This window comes from Ambystoma mexicanum, chromosome 4q (genome assembly GCF_040938575.1).
Source record: "Ambystoma mexicanum isolate Mex_15411 chromosome 4q, UKY_AmexF1_1, whole genome shotgun sequence".
Lineage (NCBI taxonomy): Eukaryota > Metazoa > Chordata > Amphibia > Caudata > Ambystomatidae > Ambystoma > Ambystoma mexicanum.
The window spans coordinates 435,966,892-435,986,531 of NC_090928.1; the positions used below are offsets into that span (position 1 = coordinate 435,966,892).

General features: G+C 34.8%; 7 non-coding genes across 7 annotated transcripts; all 7 read left to right on the top strand.

Annotated features, from left to right (window-relative positions):
• The first annotated feature begins 3,161 nt into the window (after positions 1-3,161).
• Positions 3,162-3,233, top strand: TRNAC-GCA (transfer RNA cysteine (anticodon GCA)). The gene has a single exon. It is a non-coding gene; the product is annotated as a tRNA-Cys (tRNA).
• Positions 3,234-6,023: 2,790 nt separating this feature from the next.
• Positions 6,024-6,095, top strand: TRNAC-GCA (transfer RNA cysteine (anticodon GCA)). Its single transcript has one exon. It is a non-coding gene; the product is annotated as a tRNA-Cys (tRNA).
• Positions 6,096-10,773: 4,678 nt separating this feature from the next.
• Positions 10,774-10,845, top strand: TRNAC-GCA (transfer RNA cysteine (anticodon GCA)). Its single transcript has one exon. It is a non-coding gene; the product is annotated as a tRNA-Cys (tRNA).
• A 4,694-nt stretch (positions 10,846-15,539) lies between these two features.
• TRNAC-GCA (transfer RNA cysteine (anticodon GCA)) lies at positions 15,540-15,611 on the top strand. The gene has a single exon. It is a non-coding gene; the product is annotated as a tRNA-Cys (tRNA).
• Positions 15,612-16,492: 881 nt separating this feature from the next.
• TRNAC-GCA (transfer RNA cysteine (anticodon GCA)) lies at positions 16,493-16,564 on the top strand. Its single transcript has one exon. It is a non-coding gene; the product is annotated as a tRNA-Cys (tRNA).
• Positions 16,565-17,444: 880 nt separating this feature from the next.
• On the top strand, positions 17,445-17,516 carry TRNAC-GCA (transfer RNA cysteine (anticodon GCA)). Its single transcript has one exon. It is a non-coding gene; the product is annotated as a tRNA-Cys (tRNA).
• Positions 17,517-19,344: 1,828 nt separating this feature from the next.
• On the top strand, positions 19,345-19,416 carry TRNAS-GGA (transfer RNA serine (anticodon GGA)). Its single transcript has one exon. It is a non-coding gene; the product is annotated as a tRNA-Ser (tRNA).
• Positions 19,417-19,640: the final 224 nt, after the last annotated feature.

A 19,640-nucleotide genomic window follows, 5' to 3' on the forward strand; every position in this document is an offset into this window, starting at 1 on the left:
TGAACAATTGGGTTTAACTATACTCTTAGCACAAAATCAACAAACTGCAGTAGAGAAGCAGTTACGTTTTGCAGAATTTGTGCATTTGACAAACGTTTTTTTTCCATGTTCCAAGATCTACATGTGATTCGAAATGTATGAATTCTTGCAATGGAAACCTCACTGTATTTTACCAAGGCAGATAAAGGACATTTTTGTACCCCTTATTCTTAAAAGGAGGGTTTGGCGGCTGAAAATGCATTGCTTTGATGGTGATTGCATGTTGCTTGCACTTTATACATATTACTGAATTAATAAAGGTGAACTTTTCAGAACTGGGGGTATAGCTCAGTGGTAGAGCATTTGACTGCAGATCAAGAGGTCTCTAGTTTAAATCTGGGTGCCCCTTGTTCAACTGTTTTACCTGTAGAAATGTTTTTTTATTAAATAAATTGAAGAAAACATTTACAATGTTAGCATTTTATGTAATGAGCAACACATTTCTACATTTGAAATACTCCTGATCATCTCCTGAAACATAGGGGAAAACACCATGAAACTGTTTAGGATTTCTTCATATGATACAAGCTGTGTTTTACATTCACCCAAGTTCTACTGGTGATATTATCAGTTTGAAATGGTCAATTGGAAGCTCATATGAATGTTATAAAACTGTGGTGGAAACCAATAATATGCACTTAATGAAATGTATTAATTTGTACAGCTGATCAGAAGTGCACTGATGTCATTAGTTCTACAAGTTCCATACAGTTACCCACTCTATCACCTTTTTAAAAAAGGGCAGTTTTCAGCATTCAAGGGTTTAACTCAGTGGTAAAGCATAGGAGTGCAGTTCAAGAAGTCCCTGTTTCATAACCATATACCCTCTTCAATAGATCCTGTTAAAATGTTTTTCAACCCAATGCACTGTAAGAAACAATAGGATATATCATCATTTCATATAAAAAACAATGAACAATTGGGTTTAACTATACTCTTAGTACAAAATCAACAAACTGCAGTAGAGAAGCAGTTACGTTTTGCAGAATTTGTGCATTTGACAAAAGATTTTTTTTCCATGTTCCAAGATCTACATGTGATACGAAATGTATAAATTCTTGCAATGGAAACCTCACTGTATTTTACCAAGGCAGATAAAGGACATTTTTGTACCCCTTTTACTTATAAGGAGGGTTTGGTGGCTGAAAATGCATTGCTTTGATGGTGATTGCATGTTGCTTGCACTTTGTACATATTACTGAATTAATAAAGTTGAACTTTTCAGAACTGGGAGTATAGCTAAGTGGTAGAGCATTTGAGTGCAGATCAAGAGGTCCCTAGTTCAAATCTTTGTGCCCCTTGTTCAACTGTTTTACCTGTAGAATTTTTTTGTAATACATAAATTGAAGAAAACATTTACAATGTTAGCATTTTATGTAATGAGCAACACATTTCTACATTTGAAATACTCCTGATCATCTCCTGAAAAATAGGGTAGGGTAAACACCTTGAAACTGTTTAGGATTTCTTCATATGATACAAGTTGTGTTTTACATTCACCCAAGTTCTACTGGTGATATTATAAGTTTGAAATAGTCCATTGGAAGCTCATATGAATGGTATAAAACTGTGGTGGAAACCAATAATATGCCCTTAATGAACTGTATTAATTTGTACAGCTGACCAGAAGTGCACTGATGTCATTAGTTCTACAAGTTCCATACAGTTACCCACTCTATCACCTTTTTAAAAAAGGGCAGTTTTCAGCATTCAAGGGTTTAACTCAGTGGTAAAGCATAGGAGTGCAGTTCAAGAAGTCCCTGTTTCATAACAATAGATCCTGTTAAAATGTTTTTCAACCCAATGCACTGTAAGAAACAATAGGATATATCATCATTTCATATAAAAAACAATGAACAATTGGGTTTAACTATACTCTTAGTACAAAATCAACAAACTGCAGTAGAGAAGCAGTTACGTTTTGCAGAATTTGTGCATTTGACAAACGTTTTTTTTCCATGTTCCAAGATCTACATGTGATACGAAATGTATGAATTCTTGCAATGGAAACCTCACTGTATTTTACCAAGGCAGATAAAGGACATTTTTGTACCCCTTATACTTAAAAGGAGGGTTTGGTGGCTGAAAATGCATTGCTTTGATGGTGATTGCATGTTGCTTGCACTTTATACATATTACTGAATTAATAAAGGTGAACCTTTTTCAGAACTGGGGGTATAGCTCAGTGGTAGAGCATTTGAATGCAGATCAAGAGGTCTCTAGTTTAAATCTGGGTGCCCCTTGTTCAACTGTTTTACCTGTAGAAATGTTTTTTATTAAATAAATTAAAGAAAACATTTACAATGTTAGCATTTTATGTAATGAGCAACACATTTCTACATTTGAAATACTCCTGATCATCTCCTGAAACATAGGGTAAACACCATGAAACTGTTTAGGATTTCTTCATATGATACAAGCTGTGTTTTACATTCACCCAAGTTCTACTGGTGATATTATCAGTTTGAAATGGTCAATTGGAAGCTCATATGAATGTTATAAAACTGTGGTGGAAACCAATAATATGCACTTAATGAAATGTATTAATTTGTACAGCTGATCAGATGTGCACTGATGTCATTAGTTCTACAAGTTCCATACAGTCACCCACTCTAACACCTTTTTCAAAAAGGGCAGTTTTCAGCATTCAAGGGTTTAACTCAGTGGTAGAGCATAGGAGTGCAGTTCAAGAAGTCCCTGTTTCATAACCATATACCCTCATCAATAGATCCTGTTAAAACGTTTTTCAACCCAATGCACTGTAAGAAACAATAGGATATATCATCATTTCATATAAAAAACAATGAACAATTGGGTTAAACTATACTCTTAGCACAAAATCAACAAACTGCAGTAGAGAAGCAGCTACATTTTTCAGAATTTGTGCATTTGACAAAATATTTTTTTTCCATCTTCCAAGATCTACATGTGATACGAAATGTATGAATTCTTGCAATGGAAACCTCACTGTATTTTACCAAGGCAGATAAAGGACATCCTTCGCACCCCATATACTTATAAGGAGGGTTTGGTGGCTGAAAATGCTTTGCTTTGATGGTGATTGCATGTTGCTTGCACTTTGTACATATTACTGAATTAATAAAAGTGAACTTTTCAGAACTGGGGGTATAGCTCAGTGGTAGAACATTTGACTGCAGATCAAGAGGTCCCTAGTTCAAATCTGGGTGCCCCCTTGTTCAACTGTTTTACCTGTAGAAATATTTTTTTGTAATACATAAATTGAAGAAAACATTTACAATGTTAGCATTTTATGTAATGAGCAACACATTTCTACATTTGAAATACTCCTGATCATCTCCTGAAACATAGGGTAAACACCTTGAAACTGTTTAGGATTTCTTCATATGATACAAGTTGTGTATTACATTCACCCAAGTTCTACTGGTGATATTATAAGTTTGAAATAGTCCATTGGAAGCTCATATGAATGGTATAAAACTGTGGTGGAAACCAATAATATGCCCTTAATGAACTGTATTAATTTGTACAGCTGACCAGAAGTGCACTGATGTCATTAGTTCTACAAGTTCCATACAGTTACCCACTCTATCACCTTTTTAAAAAAGGGCAGTTTTCAGCATTCAAGGGTTTAACTCAGTGGTAAAGCATAGGAGTGCAGTTCAAGAAGTCCCAGTTTCATAACCATATACCCTCTTCAATAGATCCTGTTAAAATGTTTTTCAACCCAATGCACTGTAAGAAACAATAAGATATATCATCATTTCATATACAAAACAATGAACAATTGGGTTTAACTATGCTCTTAGCACAAAATCAACAAACTGCAGTAGAGAAGCAGTTACATTTTGCAGAATTTGTGCATTTGACAAAAGATTTTTTTTCCATGTTCCAAGATCTACATGTGATACGAAATGTATGAATTCTTGCAATGGAAACCTCACTGTATTTTACCAAGGCAGATAAAGGACATCCTTCGCACCCCATATACTTATAAGGAGGTTTTGGTGGCTGAAAATGCTTTGCTTTGATGGTGATTGCATGTTGCTTGCACTTTGTACATATTACTGAATTAATAAAGGTGAACTTTTCAGAACTGGGGTTATAGCTCAGTTGTAGAGCATTTGACTGCAGTTCAAGAGGTCCCTAGTTCAAATCTGGGTGCCCCCTTGTTCAACTGTTTTACCTGTAGAAATATTTTTTTATTAAATAAATTGAAGAAAACATTTACAATCTTAGCATTTTATATAATGAGCAACACATTTCTACATTTGAAATACTCCTGATCATCTCCTGAAACATAGGGTAAACACCTTGAAACTGTTTAGGATTTCTTCATATGATACAAGCTGTGTTTGACATTCACCCAAGTTCTACTGGTGATATTATCAGTTTGAAATAGTCCATTGGAAGCTCACATGAATGTTATAAAACTGTGGTGGAAACCAATAATATGCCCTTAATGAAATGTATTAATTTGTACAGCTGACCAGAAGTGCACTGATGTCATTAGTTCTACAAGTTCCATACAGTTACCCACTCTATCACCTTTTTAGAAAAAGGGCAGTTTTCAGCATTCAAGGGTTTAACTCAGTGGTAGAGCATAGGAGTGCAGTTCAAGAAGTCCCTGTTTCATAACCATATACCCTCATCAATAGATCCTGTTAAAATGTTTTTCAACCCAATGCACTGTAAGAAACAATAGGATATATCATCATTTCATATAAAAAAAAATGAACAATTGGGTTTAACTATACTCTTAGCACAAAATCAACAAACTGCAGTAGAGAAGCAGTTACGTTTTGCAGAATTTGTGCATTTGACAAACGTTTTTTTTCCATGTTCCAAGATCTACATGTGATACGAAATGTATGAATTCTTGCAATGGAAACCTCACTGTATTTTACCAAGGCAGATAAAGGACATCCTTTACACCCCATATACTTATAAGGAGGTTTTGGTGGCTGAAAATGCTTTGCTTTGATGGTGATTGCATGTTGCTTGCACTTTGTACATATTACTGAATTAATAAAGATGATCTTTTCAGAACTGGGGGTATAGCTCAGTGGTAGAGCATGTGACTGCAGATAAAGAGGTCCCTAGTTCAAATCTGGGTGCCCCCTTGTTCAACTGTTTTACCTGTAGAAATATTTTTTTATTAAATAAATTGAAGAAAACATTTACAATCTTAGCATTCTATGTAATGAGCAACATATTTCTACATTTGAAATACTCCTGATCATCTCCTGAAACATAGGGTAAACACCATGAAACTGTTTAGGATTTCTTCATATGATACAAGCTGTGTTTGACATTCACCCAAGTTCTACTGGTGATATTATCAGTTTGAAATAGTCCATTGGAAGCTCACATGAATGTTATAAAACTGTGGTGGAAACCAATAATATGCCCTTAATGAAATGTATTTATTTGTACAGCTGACCAGAAGTGCACTGATGTCATTAGTTCTACAAGTTCCATACAGTTACCCACTCTATCACCTTTTTAGAAAAAGGGCAGTTTTCAGCATTCAAGGGTTTAACTCAGTGGTAGAGCATAGGAGTGCAGTTCAAGAAGTCCCTGTTTCATAACCATATACCCTCATCAATAGATCCTGTTAAAATGTTTTTCAACCCAATGCACTGTAAGAAACAATAGGATATATCATCATTTCATATAAAAAACAATGAACAATTGGGTTTAACTATACTCTTAGCACTAAATCAACAAACTGCAGTAGAGAAGCAGTTACGTTTTGCAGAATTTGTGCATTTGACAAACGTTTTTTATTCCATGTTCCAAGATCTACATGTGATACGAAATGTATGAATTCTTGCAATGGAAACCTCACTGTATTTTACCAAGGCAGATAAAGGACATCCTTTACACCCCATATACTTATAAGGAGGTTTTGGTGGCTGAAAATGCTTTGCTTTGATGGTGATTGCATGTTGCTTGCACTTTGTACATATTACTGAATTAATAAAGGTGATCTTTTCAGAACTGGGGGTATAGCTCAGTGGTAGAGCATTTGACTGCAGATCAAGAGGTCCCTAGTTCAAATCTGGGTGCCCCCTTGTTCAACTGTTTTACCTGTAGAAATATTTTTTTTATTAAATAAATTGAAGAAAACATTTACAATCTTAGCATTCTATGTAATGAGCAACATATTTCTACATTTGAAATACTCCTGATCATCGCCTGAAACATAGGGTAAACACCATGAAACTGTTTAGGATTTCTTCATATGATACAAGCTGTGTTTTACATTCACCCAAGTTCTACGGTGATATTATCAGTTTGAAATAGTCCATTGGAAGCTCATATGAATGTTATAAAACTGTGGTGGAAACCAATAATATGCCCTTAATGAACTGTATTAATTTGTACAGCTGACCAGAAGTGCACTGATGTCATTAGTTCTACAAGTTCCATACAGTCACCCACTCTATCACCTTTTTAAAAAAGAGCAGTTTTCAGCATTCAAGGGTTTAACTCAGTGGTAGAGCATAGGAATGCAGTTCAAGAAGTCCCTGTTTCATAACCATATACCCTCTTCAATAGATCCTGTTAAAATGTTGTTCAACCCAATGCACTGTAAGAAACAATAAGATATATCATCATTTCATATACACAACAATGAACAATTGGGTTTAACTATGCTCTTAGCACAAAATCAACAAACTGCAGTAGAGAAGCAGTTACATTTTGCAGAATTAGTGCATTTGACAAAAGATTTTTTTTCCATGTTCCAAGATCTACATGTGATGCGAAATGTATGAATTCTTGCAATGGAAACCTCACTGTATTTTACCAAGGCAGATAAAGGACATCCTTCGCACCCCATATACTTATAAGGAGGGTTTGGTGGCTGAAAACGCTTTGCTTTGATGGTGATTTCATGTTGCTTGCACTTTGTACATATTACTGAATTAATAAAGGTGAACGTTTCAGAACAAGGGGTATAGCTCAGTGGTAGAGCATTAAACTGCATATCAAGAGGTCCCTAGTTCAAATCTGGGTACCCCCTTGTTCAACTGTTTTACCTTTACAAATATTTTTTTTATTAAATAAATTGAAGAAAACATTTACAATCTTAGCATTTTATATAATGAGCAACACATTTCTACATTTGAAATACTCCTGATCATCTCCTTAAACATAGGTTAAACACCTTAAAACTGTTTAGGATTTCTTCATATGATACAAGCTGTGTTTTACATTCACCCAAGTTCTACTGGTGATATTATCAGTTTGAAATAGTCCATTGGAAGCTCATATGAATGTTATAAAACTGTGGTGGAAACCAATAATATGCCATTAATGAAATGTATTAATTTGTACAGCTGACCAGAAGTGCACTGTTGTCATTAGTTCTACAAGTTCCATACAGTTACCCACTCTATCACCTTTTTAAAAAAGGGCAGTTTTCAGCATTCAAGGGTTTAACTCAGTGGTAAAGCATAGGAGTGCAGTTCAAGAAGTCCCTGTTTCATAACCATATACCCTCTTCAATAGATCCTGTTAAAATGTTTTTCAACCCAATGCACTGTAAGAAACTATAGGATATATCATCATTTCATATAAAAAACAATGAACAATTGGGTTTAACTATACTCTTAGCACAAAATCAACAAACTGCAGTAGAGAAGCAGTTACGTTTTGCAGAATTTGTGCATTTGACAAACGTTTTTTTTCCATGTTCCAAGATCTAAATGTGATTCGAAATGTATGAATTCTTGCAATGGAAACCTCACTGTATTTTACCAAGGCAGATAAAGGACATTTTTGTACCCCTTATTCTTAAAAGGAGGGTTTGGCGGCTGAAAATGCATTGCTTTGATGGTGATTGCATGTTGCTTGCACTTTATACATATTACTGAATTAATAAAGGTGAACTTTTCAGAACTGGGGGTATAGCTCAGTGGTAGAGCATTTGACTGCAGATCAAGAGGTCTCTAGTTTAAATCTGGGTGCCCCTTGTTCAACTGTTTTACCTGTAGAAATGTTTTTTTATTAAATAAATTGAAGAAAACATTTACAATGTTAGCATTTTATGTAATGAGCAACACATTTCTACATTTGAAATACTCCTGATCATCTCCTGAAACATAGGGGAAAACACCATGAAACTGTTTAGGATTTCTTCATATGATACAAGCTGTGTTTTACATTCACCCAAGTTCTACTGGTGATATTATCAGTTTGAAATGGTCAATTGGAAGCTCATATGAATGTTATAAAACTGTGGTGGAAACCAATAATATGCACTTAATGAAATGTATTAATTTGTACAGCTGATCAGAAGTGCACTGATGTCATTAGTTCTACAAGTTCCATACAGTTACCCACTCTATCACCTTTTTAAAAAAGGGCAGTTTTCAGCATTCAAGGGTTTAACTCAGTGGTAAAGCATAGGAGTGCAGTTCAAGAAGTCCCTGTTTCATAACCATATACCCTCTTCAATAGATCCTGTTAAAATGTTTTTCAACCCAATGCACTGTAAGAAACAATAGGATATATCATCATTTCATATAAAAAACAATGAACAATTGGGTTTAACTATACTCTTAGTACAAAATCAACAAACTGCAGTAGAGAAGCAGTTACGTTTTGCAGAATTTGTGCATTTGACAAAAGATTTTTTTTCCATGTTCCAAGATCTACATGTGATACGAAATGTATAAATTCTTGCAATGGAAACCTCACTGTATTTTACCAAGGCAGATAAAGGACATTTTTGTACCCCTTTTACTTATAAGGAGGGTTTGGTGGCTGAAAATGCATTGCTTTGATGGTGATTGCATGTTGCTTGCACTTTGTACATATTACTGAATTAATAAAGTTGAACTTTTCAGAACTGGGAGTATAGCTAAGTGGTAGAGCATTTGAGTGCAGATCAAGAGGTCCCTAGTTCAAATCTGTGTGCCCCTTGTTCAACTGTTTTACCTGTAGAATTTTTTTGTAATACATAAATTGAAGAAAACATTTACAATGTTAGCATTTTATGTAATGAGCAACACATTTCTACATTTGAAATACTCCTGATCATCTCCTGAAAAATAGGGTAGGGTAAACACCTTGAAACTGTTTAGGATTTCTTCATATGATACAAGTTGTGTTTTACATTCACCCAAGTTCTACTGGTGATATTATAAGTTTGAAATAGTCCATTGGAAGCTCATATGAATGGTATAAAACTGTGGTGGAAACCAATAATATGCCCTTAATGAACTGTATTAATTTGTACAGCTGACCAGAAGTGCACTGATGTCATTAGTTCTACAAGTTCCATACAGTTACCCACTCTATCACCTTTTTAAAAAAGGGCAGTTTTCAGCATTCAAGGGTTTAACTCAGTGGTAAAGCATAGGAGTGCAGTTCAAGAAGTCCCTGTTTCATAACAATAGATCCTGTTAAAATGTTTTTCAACCCAATGCACTGTAAGAAACAATAGGATATATCATCATTTCATATAAAAAACAATGAACAATTGGGTTTAACTATACTCTTAGTACAAAATCAACAAACTGCAGTAGAGAAGCAGTTACGTTTTGCAGAATTTGTGCATTTGACAAACGTTTTTTTTCCATGTTCCAAGATCTACATGTGATACGAAATGTATGAATTCTTGCAATGGAAACCTCACTGTATTTTACCAAGGCAGATAAAGGACATTTTTGTACCCCTTATACTTAAAAGGAGGGTTTGGTGGCTGAAAATGCATTGCTTTGATGGTGATTGCATGTTGCTTGCACTTTATACATATTACTGAATTAATAAAGGTGAACCTTTTTCAGAACTGGGGGTATAGCTCAGTGGTAGAGCATTTGAATGCAGATCAAGAGGTCTCTAGTTTAAATCTGGGTGCCCCTTGTTCAACTGTTTTACCTGTAGAAATGTTTTTTATTAAATAAATTAAAGAAAACATTTACAATGTTAGCATTTTATGTAATGAGCAACACATTTCTACATTTGAAATACTCCTGATCATCTCCTGAAACATAGGGTAAACACCATGAAACTGTTTAGGATTTCTTCATATGATACAAGCTGTGTTTTACATTCACCCAAGTTCTACTGGTGATATTATCAGTTTGAAATGGTCAATTGGAAGCTCATATGAATGTTATAAAACTGTGGTGGAAACCAATAATATGCACTTAATGAAATGTATTAATTTGTACAGCTGATCAGATGTGCACTGATGTCATTAGTTCTACAAGTTCCATACAGTCACCCACTCTAACACCTTTTTCAAAAAGGGCAGTTTTCAGCATTCAAGGGTTTAACTCAGTGGTAGAGCATAGGAGTGCAGTTCAAGAAGTCCCTGTTTCATAACCATATACCCTCATCAATAGATCCTGTTAAAACGTTTTTCAACCCAATGCACTGTAAGAAACAATAGGATATATCATCATTTCATATAAAAAACAATGAACAATTGGGTTAAACTATACTCTTAGCACAAAATCAACAAACTGCAGTAGAGAAGCAGCTACATTTTTCAGAATTTGTGCATTTGACAAAATATTTTTTTTCCATCTTCCAAGATCTACATGTGATACGAAATGTATGAATTCTTGCAATGGAAACCTCACTGTATTTTACCAAGGCAGATAAAGGACATCCTTCGCACCCCATATACTTATAAGGAGGGTTTGGTGGCTGAAAATGCTTTGCTTTGATGGTGATTGCATGTTGCTTGCACTTTGTACATATTACTGAATTAATAAAAGTGAACTTTTCAGAACTGGGGGTATAGCTCAGTGGTAGAACATTTGACTGCAGATCAAGAGGTCCCTAGTTCAAATCTGGGTGCCCCCTTGTTCAACTGTTTTACCTGTAGAAATATTTTTTTGTAATACATAAATTGAAGAAAACATTTACAATGTTAGCATTTTATGTAATGAGCAACACATTTCTACATTTGAAATACTCCTGATCATCTCCTGAAACATAGGGTAAACACCTTGAAACTGTTTAGGATTTCTTCATATGATACAAGTTGTGTATTACATTCACCCAAGTTCTACTGGTGATATTATAAGTTTGAAATAGTCCATTGGAAGCTCATATGAATGGTATAAAACTGTGGTGGAAACCAATAATATGCCCTTAATGAACTGTATTAATTTGTACAGCTGACCAGAAGTGCACTGATGTCATTAGTTCTACAAGTTCCATACAGTTACCCACTCTATCACCTTTTTAAAAAAGGGCAGTTTTCAGCATTCAAGGGTTTAACTCAGTGGTAAAGCATAGGAGTGCAGTTCAAGAAGTCCCAGTTTCATAACCATATACCCTCTTCAATAGATCCTGTTAAAATGTTTTTCAACCCAATGCACTGTAAGAAACAATAAGATATATCATCATTTCATATACAAAACAATGAACAATTGGGTTTAACTATGCTCTTAGCACAAAATCAACAAACTGCAGTAGAGAAGCAGTTACATTTTGCAGAATTTGTGCATTTGACAAAAGATTTTTTTTCCATGTTCCAAGATCTACATGTGATACGAAATGTATGAATTCTTGCAATGGAAACCTCACTGTATTTTACCAAGGCAGATAAAGGACATCCTTCGCACCCCATATACTTATAAGGAGGTTTTGGTGGCTGAAAATGCTTTGCTTTGATGGTGATTGCATGTTGCTTGCACTTTGTACATATTACTGAATTAATAAAGGTGAACTTTTCAGAACTGGGGTTATAGCTCAGTTGTAGAGCATTTGACTGCAGTTCAAGAGGTCCCTAGTTCAAATCTGGGTGCCCCCTTGTTCAACTGTTTTACCTGTAGAAATATTTTTTTATTAAATAAATTGAAGAAAACATTTACAATCTTAGCATTTTATATAATGAGCAACACATTTCTACATTTGAAATACTCCTGATCATCTCCTGAAACATAGGGTAAACACCTTGAAACTGTTTAGGATTTCTTCATATGATACAAGCTGTGTTTGACATTCACCCAAGTTCTACTGGTGATATTATCAGTTTGAAATAGTCCATTGGAAGCTCACATGAATGTTATAAAACTGTGGTGGAAACCAATAATATGCCCTTAATGAAATGTATTAATTTGTACAGCTGACCAGAAGTGCACTGATGTCATTAGTTCTACAAGTTCCATACAGTTACCCACTCTATCACCTTTTTAGAAAAAGGGCAGTTTTCAGCATTCAAGGGTTTAACTCAGTGGTAGAGCATAGGAGTGCAGTTCAAGAAGTCCCTGTTTCATAACCATATACCCTCATCAATAGATCCTGTTAAAATGTTTTTCAACCCAATGCACTGTAAGAAACAATAGGATATATCATCATTTCATATAAAAAAAAAATGAACAATTGGGTTTAACTATACTCTTAGCACAAAATCAACAAACTGCAGTAGAGAAGCAGTTACGTTTTGCAGAATTTGTGCATTTGACAAACGTTTTTTTTCCATGTTCCAAGATCTACATGTGATACGAAATGTATGAATTCTTGCAATGGAAACCTCACTGTATTTTACCAAGGCAGATAAAGGACATCCTTTACACCCCATATACTTATAAGGAGGTTTTGGTGGCTGAAAATGCTTTGCTTTGATGGTGATTGCATGTTGCTTGCACTTTGTACATATTACTGAATTAATAAAGATGATCTTTTCAGAACTGGGGGTATAGCTCAGTGGTAGAGCATGTGACTGCAGATAAAGAGGTCCCTAGTTCAAATCTGGGTGCCCCCTTGTTCAACTGTTTTACCTGTAGAAATATTTTTTTATTAAATAAATTGAAGAAAACATTTACAATCTTAGCATTCTATGTAATGAGCAACATATTTCTACATTTGAAATACTCCTGATCATCTCCTGAAACATAGGGTAAACACCATGAAACTGTTTAGGATTTCTTCATATGATACAAGCTGTGTTTGACATTCACCCAAGTTCTACTGGTGATATTATCAGTTTGAAATAGTCCATTGGAAGCTCACATGAATGTTATAAAACTGTGGTGGAAACCAATAATATGCCCTTAATGAAATGTATTTATTTGTACAGCTGACCAGAAGTGCACTGATGTCATTAGTTCTACAAGTTCCATACAGTTACCCACTCTATCACCTTTTTAGAAAAAGGGCAGTTTTCAGCATTCAAGGGTTTAACTCAGTGGTAGAGCATAGGAGTGCAGTTCAAGAAGTCCCTGTTTCATAACCATATACCCTCATCAATAGATCCTGTTAAAATGTTTTTCAACCCAATGCACTGTAAGAAACAATAGGATATATCATCATTTCATATAAAAAACAATGAACAATTGGGTTTAACTATGCTCTTAGCACAAAATCAACAAACTGCAGTAGAGAAGCAGTTACATTTTGCAGAATTAGTGCATTTGACAAAAGATTTTTTTTCCATGTTCCAAGAGCTACATGTGATGCGAAATGTATGAATTCTTGCAATGGAAACCTCACTGTATTTTACCAAGGCAGATAAAGGACATCCTTCGCACCCCATATACTTATAAGGAGGGTTTCGTGGCTGAAAACGCTTTGCTTTGATGGTGATTGCATGTTGCTTGCACTTTGTACATATTACTGAATTAATAAAGGTGAACGTTTCAGAACAAGGGGTATAGCTCAGTGGTAGAGCATTAGACTGCAGATCAAGAGGTCCCTAGTTCAAATCTGGGTGCCCCCTTGTTCAACTGTTTTACCTTTAGAAATATTTTTTTTATTAAATACATTGAAGAAAACATTTACAATCTTAGCATTTTATATAATGAGCAACACATTTCTACATTTGAAATACTCCTGATCATCTCCTTAAACATAGGTTAAACACCTTAAAACTGTTTAGGATTTCTTCATATGATACAAGCTGTGTTTTACATTCACCCAAGTTCTACTGGTGATATTATCAGTTTGAAATAGTCCATTGGAAGCTCATATGAATGTTATAAAACTGTGGTGGAAACCAATAATATGCCATTAATGAAATGTATTAATTTGTACAGCTGACCAGAAGTGCACTGTTGTCATTAGTTCTACAAGTTCCATACAGTTATCCACTCTATCACCTTTTTAAAAAAGGGCAGTTTTCAGCATTCAAGGGTTTAACTCAGTGGTAAAGCGTAGGAGTGCAGTTCAAGAAGTCCCTGTTTCATAACCATATACCCTCTTCAATAGATCCTGTTAAAATGTTTTTCAACCCAATGCACTGTAAGAAACTATAGGATATATCATCATTTCATATAAAAAACAATGAACAGTTGGGTTTAACTATACTCTTAGCACAAAATCAACAAACTGCAGTAGAGAAGCAGTTACGTTTTGCAGAACTTGTGCATTTGATAAACGTTTTTTTCCATGTTCCAAGATCTACATGTGATTGGAAATGTATGAATTCTTGCAATGGAAACCTCACTGTATTTTACCAAGGCAGATAAAGGACATTTTTGTACCCCTTATACTTAAAAGGATGGTTTGGTGGCTGAAAATGCATTGCTTTGATGGTGATTGCATGTTGCTTGCACTTTATACATATTACTGAATTAATAAAGGTGAACTTTTCAGAACTGGGGGTATAGCTCAGTGGTACAGCATTTGACTGCAGATCAAGAGGTCTCTAGTTTAAATCTGGGTGCCCCTTGTTCAACTGTTTTACCTGTAGAAATGTTTTTTATTAAATAAATTAAAGAAAACATTTACAATGTTAGCATTTTATGTAATGATCAACACATTTCTACATTTGAAATACTCCTGATCATCTCCTGAAACATAGGGTAAACACCATGAAACTGTTTAGGATTTCTTCATATGATACAAGCTGTGTTTTACATTCACCCAAGTTCTACTGGTGATATTATCAGTTTGAAATGGTCAATTGGAAGCTCATATGAATGTTATAAAACTGTGGTGGAAACCAATAATATGCACTTAATGAAATATATTAATTTGTACAGCTGATCAGAAGTGCACTGATGTCATTAGTTCTACAAGTTCCATACAGTTACCCACTCTATCACCTTTTTAAAAAAAGGTCAGTTTTCAGCATTCAAGGGTTTATCTCAGTGGTAGAGCATAGGAGTGCAGTTCAAGAAGTCCCTGTTTCATAACCATATACCCTCATCAATAGATCCTGTTAAAATGTTTTTCAACCCAATGCACTGTAAGAAACAATAGGATATATCATCATTTCATATAAAAAACAATGAACAATTGGGTTAAACTATACTCTTAGCACAAAATCAACAAACTGCAGTAGAGAAGCAGCTACATTTTGCAGAATTTGTGCATTTGACAAAAGATTTTTTTTCCATGTTCCAAGATCTACATGTGATACGAAATGTATGAATTCTTGCAATGGAAACCTCACTGTATTTTACCAAGGCAGATAAAGGACATCCTTCGCACCCCATATACTTATAAGGAGGTTTTGGTGGCTGAAAATGCTTTGCTTTGATGGTGATTGCATGTTGCTTGCACTTTGTACATATTACTGAATTAATAAAGGTGAACTTTTCAGAACTGTGGGTATAGCTCAGTGGTAGAGCATTTGACTGCAGATCAAGAGGTCCCTAGTTCAAATCTGGGTGCCCCCTTGTTCAGCTGTTTTACCTGTAGAAATATTTTTTTATTAAATAAATTGAAGAAAACATTTACAATCTTAGCATTTTATATAATGAGCAACACATTTCTACATTTGAAATACTCCTGATCATCTCCTGAAACATAGGGTAAACACCTTGAAACTGTTTAGGATTTCTTCATATGATACAAGCTGTGTTTTACATTCACCCTAGTTCTACTTGTGATATTATCAGTTTGAAATAGTCCATTGGAAGCTCACATGAATGTTATAAAACTGTGGTGGAAACCAATAATATGCCCTTAATGAAATGTATTAATTTGTACAGCTGACCAGAAGTGCACTGATGTCATTAGTTCTACAAGTTCCATACAGTTACCCACTCTATCACCTTTTTAAAAAAAGGTCAGTTTTCAGCATTCAAGGGTTTATCTCAGTGGTAGAGCATAGGAGTGCAGTTCAAGAAGTCCCTGTTTCATAACCATATACCCTCGTCAATAGATCCTGTTAAAATGTTTTTCAACCCAATGCACTGTAAGAAACAATAGGATATATCATCATTTCATATACAAAACAATGAACAATTGGGTTTAACTATGCTCTTAGCACAAAATCAACAAACTGCAGTAGAGAAGCAGTTACATTTTGCAGAATTTGTGCATTTGACAAAAGATTTTTTTCCATGTTCCAAGATCTACATGTGATACGAAATGTATGAATTCTTGCAATGGAAACCTCACTGTATTTTACCAAGGCAGTTAAAGGACATCCTTCGCACCCAATATACTTATGATGAGGTTTTGGTGGCTGAAAATGCTTTGCTTTGATGGTGATTGCATGTTGCTTGCACTTTGTACATATTACTGAATTAATAAAGGTTAACTTTGCAGAACTGGGGGTATAGCTCAGTGGTAGAGCATTTGACTGCAGTTCAAGAGGTCCCTAGTTCAAATCTGGGTGCCCCCTTGTTCAACTGTTTTACCTGTAGAAATATTTGTGTTATTAAATAAATTGAAGAAAACATTTACAATCTTAGCATTCTATGTAATGAGCAACATATTTCTACATTTCAAATACTCCTGATCATCTCCTGAAACATAGGGTAAACACCTTGAAACTGTTTAGGATTTCTTCATATGATACAAGCTGTGTTTTACATTCACCCAAGTTCTACTGGTGATATTATCAGTTTGAAATAGTCCATTGGAAGCTCATATGAATGTTATAAAACTGTGGTGGAAACCAATAATATGCCCTTAATGAAATGTATTAATTTGTACAGCTGACCAGAAATGCACTGTTGTCATTAGTTCTACAAGTTCCATACAGTTACCCACTCTATCACCTTTTTAAAAAAGGGCAGTTTTCAGCATTCAAGGGTTTAACTCAGTGGTAGAGCATAGGGGTGCAGTTCAAGAAGTCCCTGTTTCATAACCATATACCCTCGTCAATAGATCCTGTTAAAATGTTTTTCAACCCAATGCACTGTAAGAAACAATAGGATATAACATCATTTCATATAAAAAACAGTGAACAATTGGGTTTAACTATACTCTTAGCACAAAATCAACAAACTGCAGTAGAGAAGCAGTTACGTTTTGCAGAATTTGTGCATTTGACAAATGTTTTTTTTCCATGTTCCAAGATCTACATGTGATACGAAATGTATGAATTCTTGCAATGGAAACCTCACTGTATTTTACCAAGGCAGATAAAGGACATTTTTGTACCCCTTATACTTATAAGGAGGGTTTGGTGGCTGAAAATGCATTGCTTTGATGGTGATTGCATGTTGCTTGCACTTTGTACATATTACTGAATTAATAAAGGTGAACTTTTCAGAACTGGGGGTATAGCTCAGTGGTAGAGCATTTGACTGCAGATCAAGAGGTCCCTAGTTCAAATCTGGGTGCCCCTTGTTCAACTGTTTTACCTGTAGAATTGTTTTTTATTTAATAAATTGAAGAAAACATTTACAATGTTAGCATTTTATGTTATGAGCAACACATTTCTACATTTGAAATACTCCTGATCATCTCCTGAAACATAGGGTAAACACCATGAAACTGTTTAGGATTTCTTGATATGATACAAGCTGTGTTTTACATTCACCCAAGTTCTAATGGTGATATTATCAGTTTGAAATGGTCAATTGGAAGCTCATATGAATGTTATAAAACTGTGGTGGAAACCAATAATATGCCCTTAATGAAATGTATTAATTTGTACAGCTGACCAGAAGTGCACTGATGTCATTATTTCTACAAGTTCCATACAGTCACCCACTCTATCACCTTTTCAAAAAAGGGCAGTTTTCAGCATTCAAGGGTTTAACTCAGTGGTTATAGCGTAGGAGTGCAGTTCAAAAAGTCCCGGTTTCATAACCATATACCCCTGTCAATAGATCCTGTTAAAATGTTTTTCAACCCAATGCACTGTAAGAAACAATAAGATATATCATCATTTCATATACAAAACAATGAACAATTGGGTTTAACTATGCTCTTAGCACAAAATCAACAAACTGCAGTAGAGAAGCAGTGATGTTTTGCAGAATTTGTGCATTTAACAAAAGTTTTTTTTCCATGTTCCAAGATCTACATGTGATACGAAATGTATGAATTCTTGCAATGGAAACCTCACTGTATTTTTCCAAGGCCGATAAAGGACATCTTGTGTACCCCTTATAGTTATAAGGAGGGTTTGGTGGCTGAAAATGCATTGCTTTGATGGTGATTGCATGTTGCTTCCACTTTGTACATATTACTGAATTAATATAAGTGAACATTTTTGAATTGGGGGTATAGCTCAGTGGTAGAGCATTTCACTGCATATGAAGAGGTCCCTAGTTCAAATCGGGGTGCCACCTTGTCCAACTGCTTTAACTGTAGAAATATTTTTTTAAATAAATTGAAGAAAACATTTACAATCTTAGCATTTTATGTAATGAGCAACACATTTCTACATTTGAAATACTCCTGATCATCTCCTGAAACATAGGGTAAACACCATGAAACTGTTTAGGATTTCTTCGTATGCTAAAAGCTGTGTTTTACATTCACCCAAGTTCTACTGGTGATATTATCAGTTTTAAATAGTCCATTGGAAGCTCATATGAATGTTATAAAACTGTGGTGGAAACCAATAATTTGCCCTTAATGAAATGTATTAATTTGTACAGCTGACCAGAAGTGCACTGGTGTCATTAGTTCTACAAGTTCCCTACAGTCACCCACTCTATCACCTTTTTAAAAAAGGGCAGTTTTCAACATTCAATGGTGTATGTCAGTGGTAGAGCGTAGGAGTGCAGTTCAAGAAGTCCCTGTTTCATAACCATATACCCTCTTCAATAGATCCTGTTAAAATGTTTTTCAACCAAATGCACTGTAAGAAACAATAGGAAATATCATCATTTCATATACAAAACAATGAACAATTGGGTTTAACTATGATCTTAGCACAAAATCAACAAACTGCAGTAGAGAAGCTGTTACGTTTTGCAGAATTTGTGCATTTGACAAAAGTTTATTTTCCATGTTCCAAGATCTACCTGTGACACGAAATGTATGAATTATTGCAATGGAAACCTCACTGTATTTTACCAAGGCAGATAAAGGACATCGTGTTTACCCCTTATAGTTATAAGGAGGGTTTGGTGGCTGAAAATGCATTGCTTTGATGGTGATTGCATGTTGCTTCCACTTTGTACATATTACTGAATTAATATAGGTGCACATTTCAGAATCGGGGGTATAGCTCAGTGGTAGAGCATTTGGCTGGAGATCAAGAGGTCCCTAGTTTAAATCTGGGTGCCTCCTTGTTCAACTGTTTTACCTGTAGAAATATTTTTTTAATTAAATAAATTGAAGAAAACATTTACAATGTTAGCATTTTATGTAATGAGCAACACATTTCTACATTTGAAATACTCCTGATCATCTCCTGAAACATAGGGTAAACACCATGAAACTGTTTAGGATTTCTTCATATGATACAAGCTGTGTTTTACATTCACCCAAGTTCTACTGGTGATATTATCAGT